This window comes from Calidris pugnax, unplaced genomic scaffold (genome assembly GCF_001431845.1).
Source record: "Calidris pugnax isolate Ruff unplaced genomic scaffold, ASM143184v1 scaffold30, whole genome shotgun sequence".
NCBI lineage: Eukaryota > Metazoa > Chordata > Aves > Charadriiformes > Scolopacidae > Calidris > Calidris pugnax.
Window position 1 is genome coordinate 3,214,752 of NW_015090776.1, and position 19,140 is coordinate 3,233,891.

At 36.2% G+C, this 19,140-nt stretch overlaps 1 long non-coding RNA gene across 1 annotated transcript in view; it reads left to right on the forward strand.

The window, feature by feature from the left end:
• Window positions 1-972: 972 nt before the first annotated feature.
• The window catches only part of LOC106891554, a 47,994-nt gene continuing 29,826 nt past the window's right edge, over window positions 973-19,140 (forward strand). The window contains exons 1-2 of the long non-coding RNA XR_001412717.1: window positions 973-1,125; window positions 12,806-12,868. This is a non-coding gene — a long non-coding RNA (uncharacterized LOC106891554). The remainder of the gene's footprint in view (window positions 1,126-12,805; window positions 12,869-19,140) is intronic.

Below are 19,140 nucleotides of genomic sequence, written 5' to 3' on the forward strand. Positions count from 1 at the left end.
TAACGCAGTAGATGAAGTTCAACCAGTTAATGGCTCACTGAGAATATACTGACATTTGGAGGATTAGTTTGGTTTTAGACAATTCTAGACATTATGTTATTCTCTTCATAAATATAGTAATATTTTTAATCAGATTATCAGCTATATGATTTCTCACAGTCTTTTTCATAAGCTAGAGTTTATTTATTCAGATATTTGGCTTTATTTCTGTGCAAATGTTTTCTTTTCCTACTGTTTAACTATATGTTTTGGGCACAAGACATTTTTTCAATATAGATTTTTGAGGGAATATTGAATACCTTTTTTCTGGTATTTCAGTAATTTGAAAATATTTTAAGCTGGAGTTCGCCATAAGTAAATATTCACTCCTAGTCTATGTGAATGAGTCCTTTCATGGAGTATGCCTGGAGCAGACAGACATTTCATGAATGATGATTGTCTGTTTTATTTGAGCATTTTTATGCTACTGACATATGTCAAATAATATCAAAAGCTCATCTATTTTTACAGCTATTCTTGGCAAAACAAAAACAAAACCAAAAACCACAAAAAAACCCACCTCCCGCACTTGCTGTTTACAGTTCTCCATCTTTGCATTTTGTGGATGGAATTCTGCGCTATTTTTTGACAGTGCAAGACTTATTTTTCTAGAATTGTCTGGAGCCCAGCACTGAAATTGCAGCGTCATATAATAACTGAGTTACCTTCTGGATTTTAAAAATTCACTTTAGGGTGTAAATTCCACTTGATTTCTTTAAATAAATTCCCAATTAAATTAGCATGATTTCTTGACAGAATAAAGCCGGCAGCAAGGGGGCGAGGCCTGAGGTGAGCCCGAGGTGGGGGAGGATGGCGCTGCACTGAGGGGTACTCGAGCTCAGAGACCCCTTCCTCACAGCCCGAGACCCCGCCGGAAGCAGGAAGTGCGCGGCAACCAATCAGGCGCGGAGGGGGCGCGTGGCAGGAGCCGCGCGGAGATGTAAAGGCGGTAAAGAGCAGGCGGTCGGTTGGTCGCTGAGGCGGCGGCGAGAGCCGAGGGGAGGGCGGGATGGCGCTGCACAGAGGGGGGTGTCTCCGAGCTCAGGGACCCCCCACTCACAGCCCCAGGGAGGCGGCCGGTGACAGGTGAGTGCGAGGGGAGGACCAAGGGGAGAGCAGGCAGGCCGGGCCTGCAAAAAGAAAACACCCCGAGGTGGTCTCCGCTAGGTCTGTAGCCACAGCCAAAAGGAATAAAGCCACCCAACCTGACCTCCCACAGAAACACGCGTCTGTCCAGGTGATGAGGGGCTGCGTGGAGTGTCTGAGCCTGTCACTCCGGCAGGGGGACAGCAAAGGCAGCGCCTGTGTGCGCTGTGAGCAGGGGAATGGTCTGCTCGGCCTGGGGGCTGAGCTGAAGGAGGGAGTGGGAAGGTTGAGGACCGTCTGGGAATGTGACAGGGAAATAGGTTGGTGGAGCCGCACCCTGCCATCCTCAGGGAAAAAACAGCAGGTGGAGGCTCCAGGAGAGGCAGGGGATCCCCTGCCCTCTTGTTACTAGGCAGAAGGAGGGGAATGAGGAGAGGATGGGGGGGAAGGAATGCTTATTCATTGTACTAGCATTCTCCAAACTCCCACTGCAGTTGTGTTGGTTTCGAATGTAAGGGTATACATCTGAAAAATCCTACTGCTCTATATTGGTTTATCATTTCGCTTGTAAAAAACAAAATTCCAAAGGTAGCTCTCAGCTGTTGGACTTGGCAGGATGGAAGTGTTAATGCTTGTATTCCAGCCACCCCCGAGTAAGTCTCACAGGTATGCTGAAGTCTAGACTGGAAAAAAAACCTCTATCTTTGCTTGGGCAGGCAAGAATGCTCTTTGGTTGTTGTGTCAATCTAGTAGTGGTCTTACTGGCTCTTTTAATGTGTAACCAATGCTTCTTTCTGCATAATACAGAGTAAAGTTTAAATTCGTTCCTGTGGACCTTATTTTGTGAGCTGGTACCCAAGGCATAGCTGTGTTACACAGCAGTGTCAATCTCTTTCCCGTTAAAGGACCTGCCAAGTGATGCCAGGGAGATCCGATGTGTCCTGGGGGAATTGAGTTTGTTCTGTCTGGTTTCCTACAAAAATACAATTCCTTAAATGCTTCCTTGTTCTTTCAGGAAAAGGCTAGGTGTGTGTGAAGAAATTTATTTCTTCTCCTTCAGGTCATGGTCTTTCTGAGACCCATGCAGACGTGAACAAAGGGCAGACTGTGTGTCAGGTGAATATTTCTGTTGAGCTTCCATCCTTCTCTTGATACCCTATATGCTATGGGATATTATAGTCACGTTGCAGCTGCCACGTTTCTAAAACTGTAGCATTTTTATTCATCCCTCCTGTATTTAGTCCTTTACGAAACCAGTTTACTCATATGTTGCATAAAGAAGAAAAGGCCAAAATGATAATTTTAATCTGATTTATTCAATTTCAAATGCACCACTATAAAGTGGGCTTAATATTGGTAGGGAATTCTTGCCTAAAACTTCAGAGAAAACACTCAGGTCTAATTATTTTTGCCAGCTGAAGCAGTATTTTTTTATCTCTGCATCAGTATGGGAATTATGACAAACTAGTTATTAACTTTAAAAATCTGTAGAAAATCACCTTCTAAAAAAACTCTGTGTTGATTTTTCCTTTTTATAAAAGGTATGTGTATGGCTAATGAAACTGGTAAAATTGTGACTTACTTTTTTGTTGGATGAGGTGGTGTTTATAGTGGTCTGTGCCCAAAGTACTGCTGATGACATGGATGAGAGCCACAATTTTTCACTTTTCTTTAGAAATGTGATCTACCGGGACTGTTCTCTTTTATATTGTAATGGCTCTGAAAAGGGGTATCTTGTGAGGTGTCTGTTGTAGGAAATATTGCATCAATACAGGATTAATTTTGGTGGTAAAACAGCAGGAACAATATGATTATTAAGCATGAAAAGATATGGAGTCTTAATTACCAGATAAAATTTTGTTTTACTGGCTTCATTTCCTAGTGCACAATTTCTTCCTGCCTGTTTAACTGCAAAAGAAATATGTTGATGTAAATTAACAATATATTATATTCACATCATTATTTTAGAATTAGCTGTACATAGAAATTTTAAAAAATAATTCAGTTTTTGGTGTAAGTACACATCTGCTGAAATAATTTCAAAACAACACAGAATAGAACATGACTAATGTTGAAGGTCTTTTGAAATTACATGCCTTACAGTGTAGTGAATTATAATTGGCTTCTTTTGTCTATGGTTTTTGACATGTTTACATACAACTGTGTGTAAAGTGATACTCCCACTTAATCAGCTATTTTTATTGCCATTTGTTTCCTCCTTTTGAGGAGGATAGAGAGGGGAGGATGCATAATTGTTATTCTTATAGCCCATGAATGTTTTATTTCCTCTCCTCCTCCTTATATAACTGCTTCAGGGCTGCTCTAAGGGAGTTTCAAGCAATATCTCCTTAGGTGTCTTCCCTCCTTCCTTCCTTTCTGAACAAAAAAATTTGCTACCATAACTGTGGTTTTCCATATTATTTTTTTTTTGGTAACATGCTCAGCCTGATAAATACCATTTTTGGCCAAGGCTTGTAATGCAATTATATTTCTCACTTGTATTAATGTAGTGTTGATTATATGATGCCCCTATTCAAGCCAAATTTTTTCTCTATCAGATTGTTTCCAAACTTTGCAGAGCTATTTTCCAGGCACAACAGAGATATATTAGCCACGGTTTTTTCCCCTTTTTTCTTTTTTCTTTTTTTTCCTCAGGGGTACAAAAGTTTTAAATTAACCACAAAACAGAAAAACCCATAGGAGCTAAGCATATACTACTAATCTGCTGGTTTCTAAGAATTAAATTTTGTAGGCAATTTGTTGAGAGGCCTTTGAGAATTTTGTTATTTATAGGAATGTTACAGTTCATTTATATTTTATGCAGACAAAAAAAAAATCTTATTCCCAGTTGCTAAAAAGGAAAAATATAAACGAGACAACTCACGCGCTCCCACTCCTCTAGGCAACTTATGGTAATAGTATCTTGTGAATTCCTTAATTTTAATTGAAATCTATTGAAAATTGTTTGTTTTGCAACTTCAGAGATGATATTCTAGCCTTACTAAATTGCTGTGCTCTGCAAGCTTGCTGAGGGTGTAGTCAATCCCCTCGCCCAGATTATTGATAAAGGTATTGAGCAGAACTGGCCCCAGTACCAAGCCCTGAGGAACATCACTTGTGAGTAGCCATTAACTGGATTTAACTCCAATCACCACCACTCCTTGGGCCTGACCATCAAGTCAGATTTTTTACCGAGTGAAGAGTATGCCTGTCCAAGCACTAAGTAGCCAGTTTCTCCAGGAGAATGCTGTGGGAAATGGTGTCAAAGGCTTCACTACAGTCCAGGTAAACAACATCCAAAGCCTTTCCCTCATCCACTAAGTGGATCACCTTCTCCTAGAAGGAGACCAGGTTTGTCAAGCAGGACCTCCTTTCATGAACCCGTGCTGACTGGGCCTGATTGCCTGGTTGTCCTGCATGTGCCTCATGATGGCACTCAGGATCTGTTCCATAACCTTCTGAGGTTTAACCTTCTGAACCTTCAATGCACCACAGCTGGGGATCAAAAAACATTAAAAAAAACAGGGACATCTTAAAGAATTAAGGCTGATTTAGGCTACTTTAATGGATGCAAACTAGAAAATACTCTTTCCTTTTAGCATATATGTGCGCATATCTATAAACTACTGTGGTTTTTTATTTTTTTATTAAAAAATAATTATTTCTGTAATGTTTAATCATAGTTATGCTGCCTCTTTAATTGCTTTGAGATTTTCAGCTTGAAATAGTGAACAAAGCACAAATTGTTACTGTACCATATTCAGGATTAATCTCCAAATTGGCGACTGTCTCCCCTCTCTCCAAGTATTGGGTCTGCAGACTGGTAGAAAAAAATATGACTTCTGCATGTCTCAGTTTCCTGAATGTATGTCCTGCTCCATTCCAAAATGGCAGTTAACAGGACATAGAAAAGGCATTTTTGAAACTGTTTGAATAATATTGCATGAACAGGTTGTTGAGTTTTTTCCCTTCATTTCTGTAACTTCTTCAATTTGTGGGCATTTTCAAATTATTCTTGGGAGATCAACAAATATCCATTTTCCAACCATCACTGTTAAAACGAATGATTATATCCCTCACATGCTATAGCCTGAATTCACTAAGAAAGATTTTCTCCATTGGGTATTTATCACTTCAGAAAGCATTACAAAATTATCTGTTTAAATGACAAAGAATTGTTTTGCAGATCTTCATGATGCAAGCTATCAAGTAGTTTAAGTATGACATACTATTCTTCCTCTGAACAACAAAGGGTTACCTTGAGTGTAAGGCAAGCAACAGTGACATATCCAGGGAAAATACTTTTTTCTAGAACCTTTAAAGATATACACCTTTGGGGATTATCAGAACACTAAGATAGAAATTGTATGGTCCCATAATTCCAGCTGTAAGCTTCCAGAAATTCTACAAGGGTGAGCAGAGCTAATGTAGGTCTTGGCATTCAGTCTCAGTAAAGACTTGATTGGAGTTTAGTTAGCCTGCTTGCCATGTAGGTCACAGATTCTGCTATCTGATTTCTTTTTTTTACTGTTTTGTCATATAAGAGATGAAATCTATCGTTGGGGCATGAAGCTAAATCCCAGCATGGCTGATCTGCGGTGACATGGTGGCACAGTTGCCAATGGGGGTTCAAAATAATCATCTCCTTCTGTGTTGATTTGAACACAGGAATAGGTATCACAGTTCTAAATCCCCTTTTTTCAGCTGATGCATCATTCCTGAACAAGATCAATCAGATATGAACTGTGTTCATATAAAACATTGCATTGACTTTTCTTCTGGCTTTGATGATGGACCTCTCTTATCTGCTTTTTAAAAAGCACTTTAGAATATTTCAAGAAGATTAGCGAAATCTTTCAGCCTTATTAATTTTGCACATATGTTTTTAAGGTAAGCATATACTGTTGGATAGTGCATATGAAGGTAGTAAGCTGCTGAATTTTATCATCTTTGACTTCACAATGCAATAAACCTTGAAACTGGTAATTTGAAGTGCAAAAGTGTAAAATTCTATGAAAACATTTTAAAACTATATAGAATTATTATTTACAACATTGAAGTCATCGTTATTGTAGTCATCATTTCTGTCTTGTCCTAATTTCAATAGTTGAGTGAAGCTATCTGTTAAATTTGATAGTATGTCTTTCTAATTCCATTAAAGGACTCTAAGTACAACTGGACTTTTATAAAACATACAAAAGACTCTTTTTAATCTAAATAAAGGAGATGGAGGTTTACTGCAGATCTGCATCACCTCTGGCAGAGAACTGCTACCTGCTTGATTCCCATTAGTACGACTCATTGTATGTATATGTACTCACTGATGCATATGTACTTTGTGTCACACTGGCACAGTAGCAAAACATCAGTCATGTATTTTCACTTTGTGGTCTCATGCATACTTGATATTAACTCTCAGAAATGTTAGATGTAGACCTTGTACTTCCAATGAATATGCAAAAAAGAACTTCCTGAAGTGGCTTGACACAAGGAAAGAAGAAAATCAGGTCTAGTTGTCAGAGACCTTTACTTCTGCTCACAATCTTACTCTCTTGGTGCAATTCCTTTTATTCTAAATGTTAAGTATGCGTGTGCCTAATGGAAACAGGAACACAAGACTTTTTTTTTTTTTAAATTAGCTGCTGGGAAAGAAGAATTCAGCAGAAAATAAAATGCAAGTTAATTTGATCTGAGCAATAATAAAAATCATGATATTCAGAGGTCTCTTGATGAGACTTTACAGTAGATTAGAATTCATACTGGCTTGCTGTAAGCATTAATATAATCAACGACCATTTCTCATTACTATATATCCATCACTCCTTTATTACTTTTCATCTTATACCATATTTATATAGGAATTATTTCTCTTCTAGCTTTACAGTTCAGTTGAAATATGCTACACAGTTCATAGTTCACAGATGATCTATGCAGAAAAGAACTGAAAATCCTCTAAAAAGATTTCAAGTATGGAATATGTAATCTCATGTCAGGGTTTGACCTCTGCATTAACAATATCTGGGTCAGAAGAATGGAAGATAGACAGGTTTCAGTGGTGAATTCCTAAAGCAGCTGCAGCTCAAGCTATTGCAGAGGCTGCACAGTGGCTACAGTGCTGCATATATACCAAGGAAAAACATCTTTGTAACTAGAAATACTTCAAGAAAAGAACTGAGTCTGTTGCTGTACTGAAGCAGGCAGGCAGCATGTTTTGTTTATTAATTGTGTGCTTATTATCCTTTTGTTTCTTTACTGTATATTTGTTCAAACAAGTCTGTATGTTCAGTATTAGAAGTGTTTTCTATACATCCCTTCCAATCCAAAGTGGAGTTTTCTTTCCAAGTTCTTACAGCACATTTGAATTTCCTTGAATATTTTTTCATCCTATGTTATCTGAACAATCTGAATTAGAGCTCAGGTGCTTTTCTACTCTTGTGGTTTGAACAGATATTTGGGGTCAAAAAAAATTACAATGTATAATACATTAAACCAAACTATATTGTTTAGCAAAATTTGGCTACTACAGGATAAAAATAGTCATTCTACATTAACTCACAAAGGGTAGAAATTGGCATTTTGAGGGAATTATTTTTCTTGAGAAAAATTACAGTTCTGTTGACATTGCTTCAGCCCAGAAAACTTTTGATACATTTGGAAATCTCATTTAAACTTAAATTATCATGACTAAGTTTTCAGACATGAATCTACACTTTGTACAGAATGAGGTTAAATATGATGTTTACTTCCCAAATCTATTGTTTCAAGTGTGATATTAAAGTCTGAGTGTGAATTGCAATCTATTAAAATGCAAAGGCTTACATGAACTTTATCATTACGCCATACTGGTCCTAACATGACTATTCCAATGGCTAAATTGGCACACACTTTCTAAATATTTACAAAGTCTACAGATGTTTTTTTTCTGAACGGACAAATTTAAAAAAAATAAAGTAGGAAAAATGAAAGACAGCTTTGAGAATAATGCATGCAGATAAGGTATCTCCTACTGAGAGAATATATATCATGACTCTGCTAATTTTCCCCATCACTAAAAATGAAAGGACACATTTTAAATCAAAATGAGGATGATTTGGAGGGGAGGAGAATCTCTTCTGCTGAGACTGATGTGGAACAGATAACATGGTTGTCTGGAAACCAGATCAAAGAATGATAATCATGGACTAAAATTGGTGATGTATAAACATCAGAAAAAAATATATTCTTCTAGTTGTAACCATTTGGAATGAGTTTTTACTGGAATCACACTCAACATAGTAATGGAGATATTTGATTTTTAAATTACTGAAGGAATTGCTATATATTTTTAACAAGATTATATTGGCAGTGTTATAAAATTTCTATTAAAGAGAACAGTATAAAGAGAAATTTATCATTTGCTTTGACACTGTAGTGACTCTTTTGTAGCCTTACACCCTTCCCTTATCTAAAACAGACAACTTACTTTCCTTCTAATTTTCCTCCTATATCTGTGTGTTAAGCTTTAAAAGTGATAGAGAAACGATTTAAAGCAGACTTGGTGTCAAACTATTGCCAAAGGAAAATTTTCAACAAAGCAAATTTGCTTTTAAACCATTTTATTATTGTGTGTAACGGAAATATATATATCAAACATCCCAGCAAAATCAAAGACAGGATTTTCATAGAAACACTACTAAACTGAAATGCTGCAGGACCCTGATATCTTCTGATTTGGGACTCTGGAGCAGTCATGATGATAAGTTTTCTAGGCTTGTGATAATGAACAAAGTACTGAAGTTCCTGGGTCACTCTGACTTTGACTTGGAGTTAGATTTGGGGAGTACCTAGGTCCGTGACATAAAGGGGCTCAGAACTCAGGTCCCAGTGTTTCTGGAGCCTTGTGGAGAACCTGGTGTCTTAAATCTCTGGAAATGTCAAGTTTTTGAAGTGCTTACTGTACCGTCAGCCAGGACTTATCAACACTGAGGAATCAGTAAATCTTATAAATCCCCAGGGGTGGTCTCCTTGTGCAGGAGTGACTTGAAGTAAGTAATTTAGATTAAACAAATGAGAATGCCCATTTCCCCAGGTTTTCTACAGGTTTTTCTACTGGCTTGAATTATTTTCATCTTATAAACTAAAAGTCTGGACTCAAATCAAATTTTTAAAAAACGATGCCTTTCCATGAATTGGAACACTCTTTCAACCAAGTCTATTCTCATGCATCTTCTGAAAAAACCCACCCTGCAGAATCTGACCTGATTGCATAGACATCAACAGTACTTTTTAGGTGTCTTAAACAGGAACAGATTTGAGCCTTAAGTGGGCCATATTGCAAATTGATAAGTATCATAAACTCCTTGAGGTTTCTTCTTTAAATTCATTAGAAGGATGATACTTTGAGAATAGCATCTTGCACAATAGTGCAGTTTTTCAAAGACTGAGTTTTCTAACAAAATAATTAATGTCTTTGAAAAGCGGAAGCCCAAAACCCCTGCTTACATGTACTATAAGACAGTAAATTATTTTCAGACAATATATTGTGTCACCACAGTAGACAAATATTTGTCCTCATTTAAACAAACTTGCATTCTCTCTTTTACAATATTTTTATAGCTTCAGTTGTTTGCATGATCCCAGTGTCTTTAGATGCACTGTTGCACTTGAAAGAGGTAAAAAAAGGAAGGGGGTTTTGTTTTCTTTGTTTGATGTTTGGGTTTACAATAGAAGCCACTCTAGTAAAAGCTTCATAGTTAGGCTCTCTCTTTCTGTAGTGTTGTTAATTAACATAGCAAACCAGGTAAGAGGAAAGGAATTTTCTGATGTGAAGCAAATCTGCATAAGCTATATCACCAGTTGGACTTGTAACAGCTCATGGTAATTAATGTTTCTGCAAAACAGGAATCAACCAGTTGTATACTTCAGAGATAATCACATCTGTGTAAGTTTCAATTTGTAGGAGAACACATGATAATTAATGCTGCTAATAAGCATGAGAAGCTTAGTAGAACGACAGAGTGTGTATTTATAAATGACTTTTTCTTGAAAAGGCTTTTAAACCTGTTCATGGACCTTATCGGCACCTAAGAACATCGAATCATAAAATAGAATCATAGAATTGCTTAGGTTGGAAGAGACCTTTCAGATCATCTAGTCCAGTTGTCAACCTAGCACTGACAAAAACTGTCACTAAATCATATCTCTAAGCACTATGTCTGCATAGTGTAGACATACAGACTGTATGACAGTCTGTAACCAATACTGATGGAGTGAAACTGCTTTCCACTTCAAACTCTTTTCTACAGAGCATGTTTGTATTGTTTATTTCTGTAATTGTTTCCAACTACATTTAATTAGCACTGGAAAATTATCACTTTGGAGCCTAAGTACTTAAAAGCCAATATGGTTCAGTGAAAACCATTTGCTCTTCACAGTAGATAAGAAAAAATAAAAATGATTATGTTTGTTCAATATGTTTTGCACTGATTTGATGATTAAAAAACCAGATACCCACAGCACCTAATTTCACCAGACAGTGAAGCTTGGGAACCTGTGAAGCTCACAGGACTTCTGTGAGAACTGTGGTAATGCAACTGATTTCCAGCCTTCACCTAAGTAACGCCTGCCATCATAGCATAGTTTATCTACCTTTTTTAAAGCTGAGAGTGTTGCTCCACCACTACTACATATAATGTACTTTATAATTGATTCTGATACTAGTTCTGAGTATATCCTTTAATATTTTCCATCTGTTGTAGGTAAATGACAGGGATCAGTCACATTTAAACAAATTCAGTTTTCAACACTTACAAAGAAAAAGGTCCACTTTGTTCTCCATGAAATGCAACAAATTTAGTTGCATAATACTTCCTTTTTCTTTTTCCTTTTTTTTTTTTTTCCCCCCAGACAGTTTCTTCTAGCAGCTATTCCAACAGCTAGTATTCTGGATCTTTCTATTAACTGCTTGTGCTACTCTGCATTGTGCCATTTGAAGAGTGTGATTCTTGTGCTTTCTTAACTCTGTAACTATTGTTTTGTCCATTGTCATGTGTAGATAAGATTGAAGGGTTTACAATTTTTCTTAAGGAAAAGGAGTTTTACTTAAGGAATAGTTGAATAAAAGCCATGTATTTTGTATATAATTCAGTAAATATTTGGGCACATCTCATTTGCTTCAGGAAGATTATTTCCATGGAGGCTGAAAATGTGCTAATTCCTTGAGGAGGAAGACACAAAACATAATTTGTAAATCAAAATCTTCTGCAAATGTAAACAGAAATCCTCTATCATGTTTATGAAGCAAAACCAATTACAGAGTTTCAACTAATTTCCCTAAGAGCTCAGTCCTTTTGAAAAATGCTTGTCTAAAATTGTCACTAGCATTTAATACTAGGTTACATACTTTTTTGGAAACTGGCTTTATGCACATCCCTTGCATGGCACGCTAAGCTGAATGTGTTGTTCTGTAATTTTTTTGTACAATTGCTCATTACTCTGTGAAACAGTATTAAATAAAAAGAAGATTTTTAATTCATCAGAGCATGCTAATGAGAGCTGCTTTATTACATTTCTGTGGAGTAAGTGTGCTAATTACTGCATAATGTGTTTGTACTGCAATGTGATTTCACTTCAGCTTGTTTGAAAGTTTAATTGTGCACTGTTGCCTGGGTTTTCATGATGGACAGATGATAGTTAGCATCTCCCTGCTAATCAAGTGTCCAGGAGACACTTGCGGTGTATTTTAAATTGTTTACTTCAGTTTAGTTCCAATAAAATGGACTGTGCCTTCATCAGTCCCTGTTACACCTAATGAATTGGTGCTGTGATATTACTTTGTGTTCCAGTTAAGTGCTAGATGAGTGTAAGCTAGGGTCACAATTGTGAAACATTTATTATGCATATTAAATTAGAGTGCATTACTAATAGTATTTAATCCATTATGTAGGGATCTCAAATCCACTTTAAAAGTTTGGGACGTTCACTATCATCATGGCACTGAAGGGGAACTGAGAGGGACTGGAAACTACTGTTTAAATTTATGCAACGAAATCTGAAACTAAATCTAGGTATACTGAGTTTCAGACTCCTACTTCAAACACCAAACATATTTCCAAAGTCTAAAAAATTCTAAACATGCTATGTGCCAAGGATTCAGCTTGTTGTTAAACTGAGTCATCAGAGTTAGTCTAATAATAATAAAATGTGAAGATAACCCCTGTTATGTGGAAATATAATGGAAATAAAACTGTAATTAATGTTTCTTTACTATGGTGTGATTTAAATAATAAGGAACTCTTGTCTAGTCCAATGCCCAGGTACAGTCAGACTCCTGCAATGTATGCTAGGTCAGCTATGGAAACTGATAGCAAAGCCTTTAGCTTGTGATTGTTACCTAAAATGTTTTAGTTTAAATACCTACCACTGAGGATAAAGCAAGATATGTCACTTTTGATGGGAGGGGGTTTGTATGTTTGCACAAAAACTAACTTGGAAAATTGTAATAACTCAACTGTCATTTGGAATTCGTGATGTCTCAGGGGCCTGTTTTTTTAAATCATTAAGTGGTTATTGAAAGGATAGTGAGAATTGTCTTTGGTTGACATACCAATTGAAGTGGAACTTCCACTAAATATTTAGTTAGAATACATGGTCATGCAGAGATGTTAACCTTCTTGTTTCAATATCTTTTCTCAAATAACAGGATTCATCTGTCTGCTGAAGCATGGCTTTCCCCAAAGATGTAACTGCAAGCATCATATTTAAGGTGAGCAACTGGTTGAAAGCAGTGCATATAAGTGTAAAGCAATGTAAGAAGTGTGAAACAAGTCAGATAAGGTGCAGATACAAGTCAGTCTATCATAAAACTTAAAAAAACTTTTACTAGAGAATCACTGTAGAAATAATTACTGAAAAATATTGGATTGAAAAAGAATTACCTAAAAATTCAGCCAGTAAAAGTTAAAGAAAATTATAATCACGGTATATTCAATATCTCATTTGACCTGGCATAACTATTGCAACAGATGGAAACCGAAAACTGTGGCTACAGTGCTAATGCACTATTAGGCAGAAGTACTTTTCAGTCACAGAATAATTGAAGCATGAGTGTTATTTGCTAGTGGTATGCTCAGTCAGTAGGTATAAAAACAAATGAAGTTTCGTTATATATATATAGCATATGCTAAATAAGCAGGATATCAGATGCAATTACTAGTGCAAGCATTTTTCAGTATATTTCAAATGTGCTCCTGAAGTTCTTGTTGTGCCTCTAGCTGATTGCTGACCACACTGGTGTGGTCTCACAGGTCTTTGTGAACTTTAGATACCCAACTGAATGGGAAAAATCCTTTGTGAGGTAAGCAATAATGCTAAGCTATTGCCGCATCTTTGTTCCTTTGAATTTCTTAGTTTCTTGCTCTGTGTACTTTTCAATAGCCATCACCTAGACTCATTTTGGGACAAAATGCTGATCCACTGTCAAGGTACAGGTGTCTAAGAAACAATTTGCTTAGCAGTTTGGTTATGTAGAATAACTGAGATTACAGGATAAGCATCTGCAACTTTTTTATTTCCATGAGCTTTCAGGCAGAGGGTCTCTAAATTGTCTCTGAAGACAAAGTCAAGAAATGAACACAGAAAAGACTAAGCCACTTAACAGTTTAGTAGCTTTTTAGATGTGAGGCAGGCAAAAGGACATATGTGCTGTCACAACATCATCCAGATAAGACCTTGATGACACTTGCCCATCTCCATCTGACTGGATTATTCCGATTTGGAGCTCGTATCAGCAGTGGACAAACTTTGAACTTTTTTTAACACATTCAGGGAGGAGTCCAGAGGGTAGGAGAAACCTCTGAAGCAATTAATAACCTGATTTAAATATGTAGAAAGAAATTAGATCAGCTATGGGATGAGCGAAACCATTGTTTGCTTATGCTAATACAGAAAGTAAGAAATATTGAAAACATTAGCCCTTTGGGGTAAAGGATGGTGCAAGTAACACATCTGTGGGCCTGCAAAAATGCTTCGGTGTTTGTACTCAAGATGGAAACACTGTGCGAAAGGATGGAGCACAGGGCTTGATGTATTTACAGGTGGGACACAAATGTCCCAGACAAGTGTTTTCTGGGTCTGTGGTGCAGGTCTAAGCTGGACCAGAGGGATAGGGCCTTGGTTGGTGTGTCATACATGAGTGTGTGTGTGTTACAGAATATAAATTGCAATCCTGCTTACTACATAATTTTTAGATTTTATGTCACGGACTGCTGTGGTCTGTTCTTGTTGCCAGCCATCCAGACTACTCTCTCATGGCACAAATGGAAATACTGAGCTGCACTGTGAAAACAGAAATTATTCTTATTGCTTTGGGTGTATTACAACTGCGTTGATGTGTACATTTAATAATAGGGATGTACATTGAGTAACAGGGATGGAGAGATTTCTGTTTCAATCTGAGTATTTAATATCAATTATATTCAAAAATATATCAATAGTATTTAATATCAATGTTATATCAACATTGAAAGTGATGTGTAAATAATGCACTAACTCCTTTTATATCACTCATGGCAGTTCTAAAAATAACATTAAATCACTTCTTAAATCTGCACAGAACTGGAAGATTTTTCTCAGATTTCAGTATGAATGTGAATTTGCTGCTCTGAAGCTCATTTTGAAGTAAATATCCATCCATTAACATGAATCAGATTTGTTTCTGAACTGCACCTTACCTCCAGAAAAGTTTAAGATTCTGCATTTAAATGAAACAATCAGTATATGATTTTTATTCTTCCAGCGTAACTATTGAGATGTAAATGAGAACTGTATCTATCTGTGTGTCTGAGTTTCTTTTTTGCATATTCTAATTCATTAGGTTAAAAATAAATGACAGAATTCTGTTTGCTTCAACATACTGGGCATATTAATTCACCTATTCTATAGCACTTACTGGTAAATAATGATTACTTTTCAGTTGCATAGTAAAATATTCAAGTAGCTTTTAGCTACTAATGATCAGTCTTGAAAAGAGTTGAAACTGTGGTCAGTACAGTATTTTCTTTCTTACCAACAGTTCAAGTGTCATGAGTATGCACTTATATTTATTGAAATTCAGCTTTACTGAAAGCTGAAAGAAGTGGAAAGACCTGCTATATTTCTGTACCTTTTAAAATACTAGGTCTTTGTTCCTTTGTCCTGGGTATGTGTGACATTTTCTTTTTAAAGCTGAAACATGGGAAGGCAAATGTACTCTGTAGACCCTGTACTCATCAAAGAACTGTCGTCTTTTTCTTGTTTATTCCGGAAAAGTTGCTTTGAAAGAAATCACTGTTGTGGAACCAATTAGGTTCTTTAAGTAGATCATTTCTCAGTCACTGGAATAATGAATTCCCATTTGCTCAAAGGGTTGCATTCACCCCTTCAGTGGCAAAACAAACAGGAATTCATTGCCACAGCTAGGCAACCAGAATTATTTATGCGTTCTTTTCAGAATATTTTTTTTTATCTTTATTGGAATTCACTATAAAGATTATTGTTTAATGAAGGGGAAGTTCAATTGGAGCCAAACGAAAAGGCACAAGCCTTCTAAGCCAGAGTATATTTTTCAGAAGTGTCTTATTTGTCAGGCTGTTGTAAATTTGCCTTTGGGATGGTTTGGTTTTTTTGTGGGTTTTGTGTTTGGTTGGTTTTTTTTTTGAGGGGTGTGTGTTGTATTGTTGTGGGTTTTTTTTTTTTTTAGTTAAAATGCAATTAAAACATTTGTTTTCTGGCTTTTGACATTGTTTTAACATTTTCTAGACAGATAAATATGAAACTTAGTTCTTTGAACCCAATAAACTTTAAAGTATAATTTAACGGTGTTCACAGGATGAACCACCACTGTGGTCCTCAAAGCTTTCTGCTTTTTCCCATTTTAGCTCTGGTAAGAACATAATTGTCTACTATATCTGCTTAGATTTATCAGGAAAAAAACACCTGGTGGCTATGTTGGGGCTAATTGAATCATAATCAGGCTTCTTCTGGAAATCAAATTTGTGCCTGTGCTGCATCATTTGTCTATCTGCAATAGCTATCTAAATGCTAAAATTAAAATGTAATTGTAGTGTTTGCTTCTTTTCAGCTAGTTATTTATACATATCATTTTTGAGTCAGAGTTCAGAGAACATGCAGTTAACAGCAAGATCACTTTATAACATTAGTGTCTTTTGCATCTACATTGTAGCAGAATATCCCATTAAATGCAGTTGAGTAGCTACAGAAAATACAGCAAATTATATTTGTTTTCTAATAAAGGTCAGTTTAATTTTGAAAAACCTTAAGAATGTATTTCTGTATATGCTTGTGTATAGTTTGATATTGTGTTTCACTCATTTTGTTTTAGGGATTTATTTAGATCATTGTAACAAATCAAGGTTATGAGGGCTTTTGTCCTATTTTTTAGATAGCCTGTTGGGATACAGCTGTCCTTACTATACTATAAATAAATTAGCTAAGTGACAAAATTAGAATGGAAGCATAGTTTATAATTTATAGAACCCATACAGGAAAACACTTAAACTCTAAATATAGTAATATGGTTTAAATTTTAAAATTCATTCACCTGCAAATTATCTGCCAATATTCTGCAGCAACTAAAGAAAGAAATTAAAGTTAAGGAGCTACAGAAAGAGTGAATAAGGTTTTAACTCAACTGCTCTTCTTTAATAAATGATTGCCCCTTTAGCAAACACTTTTAGAGACTAGACACAGGTGGAAAGGGTCTGGTACAGATAGTCTGCACGCTTTGTCATGGGAAAACACAATTCTTTTAAAAGGTTTGTTGGGGGTTTTTTTAAGCAAATATTTTAAAATTTTACAAGCAACTTCCATGTGGCAGGAAGGAGTGGATTTATTTTTTGCTCATTGCCGAGAAGACAGTGAGCTTACCTGAGCTTTGATAGTCCAATTACATTTCTTGACCCTAAAGAAAACAGTGTTTACCTCTTGTATTTAATGACACAGAATTTGCTTCTGCTGATTTCTGCCTGTGAGGCTGTGGCAACTGCAGGCTCCTCATTCAGGAGTTTATAAGTATGTCAGTGACTTGACAAAGTGCACGTGAGATGCTGTCATCCTTTATCGTTTTCCTTCATTGGTTCCAACTCAGTGAACTATTTTACCAAAGTCATTAACAATGTTAATCAATTTCATGTAGTGGACCCATTTGCCAATTACATCTTTTACTTCCTCTGCATTTGTTCCCCATCACTTCTTTATGTCAAATGACCCCTTGCTTTAGAGAGAAGTAATTGTTTTCTCAGTACCTGTTATTCAGCACCAATCAATGAAGGGCTTCTGCCATGCACTCTTGATGAAGCATTAGCTTCCTGTAGGAAAAAATGGGTTTGCTTTCCTTTAATGTTTTCAGAATTTATTAGTGGGATTGAACTAGGTTAATAGGAGTATGTTATGAATCTGAACAGTCCTACTACATGACTCCAAAACACAGATGACACTTCTCTTAATTTTTACTGATGAGCACAACATTTTAGATAAAGCAATAGTTAGACAAAGATCTGTGAGACTGCTCCTCTGATGAAAGGTTAAAAAAAAAAATAAATTTAACCCCCCCAGTGTTTGATGGAATAGAGCCGTTCCCCATGTACTCTTGACAACTGTGATTCTCCATGTACATAGTTTTTCAACCTCGTTTGTCTTTTGGCTTCTGTTAGCACCTTTTTCTTCTGTCAGGACAAAACTATACCAACTGTGAACTTGTGTATACCACCAATGATAAATATGTACAATCCAAGTCAAGAAACAGGGTTTGTTCTCTAACTTCCACAGATGAAAACTAAGTAGACTGTGTTCATCAAACAAATATGAGATAAATTTCTCTCAGTTGAATTATTCATTGTTTTTCTCCAGCCATGTGACTGGAGAAGTCTCCCTGACTCTATCAGTTCCTTCCATGTCAGTGAGAAAACAAAGCAGAAAAATCCCAATTTAACACTGCACAGCACATTGGGCACCTTTGTCGTGTCTTCACTATACATATCATAAAATTGCAACAAAAGGAAATTTGTCTGTATGGTTTCTCTTCTTTTCTAACTGTATTTTTTTGTTGTTTGGTGGGAAAATGTTGAAGGACTGTCAGAAAATCTCCTCACGTGTCTTGTAAATAGTGTAAAACATAGCAGCCATATGACTGCCAGGGATTTTAATGGGACTTGAAAGGCTGAAATAGTCTCCTTCAAACAGGTATAAAATCAGTTAATGGAGAAAAAAAATAAATTGCTGAGGAACAATCTAATCTACTGCTTACTTTCCAGCAATTTTTATAAACTATATTATTTTATTAAATTACAGATGAAGACAAAAAGTGATTACTTTGACATAGTGTTACTACATGTGACAAATATTTTTGAAGTCTTTTTTCTGAATCTTTTTTTTTTTTTTGTACTTGGTAGTTTTAATTTTGCTTTATAAGAAAAACGCAATTCTTACAGAAATATACATGGCATGGAAAGAGCATAGGCACAACATGACGCAGCATGGCTGCAGCTCAGCTGGGCCAGATGGTAGATGCTCATCTGGAAGCAGACCTCACAGGAAAGATCTGGCTGTGGCCTGGTTGTGACCTCCCCGTTACAACAAGGCTCCTGTAAACCCTCTCACAGACTCACAAACCACCGTGAGTTTATATCTTCATTATCCCCCTGGAATAGTATCCTCCTTACTGTAAATGGATTTGCATCCTAAAATATATGTTGAAACAGTCAAGAAAGATGATGGCAATAATTTTGTGTTTCAAGAACCATGTACATAGTTCCAAATATTTGCTTTCTGCTGCATTCATCATTTTGTTCATTTTAATTGCTGTTTAAGGTCTTATTTTGTTAATTAGGCATCAGGTGTAGTTCACTACAATAATTTGTTACCAAAAAAAAATCAGAAAGAATTATACAAAGACAGTTAATGTTCATGTTATATTATTTATTAGATTATTTAGAGTTAGATTATTTATAACTTAGTTTACAGTAATTTGTAGCTTTTCAG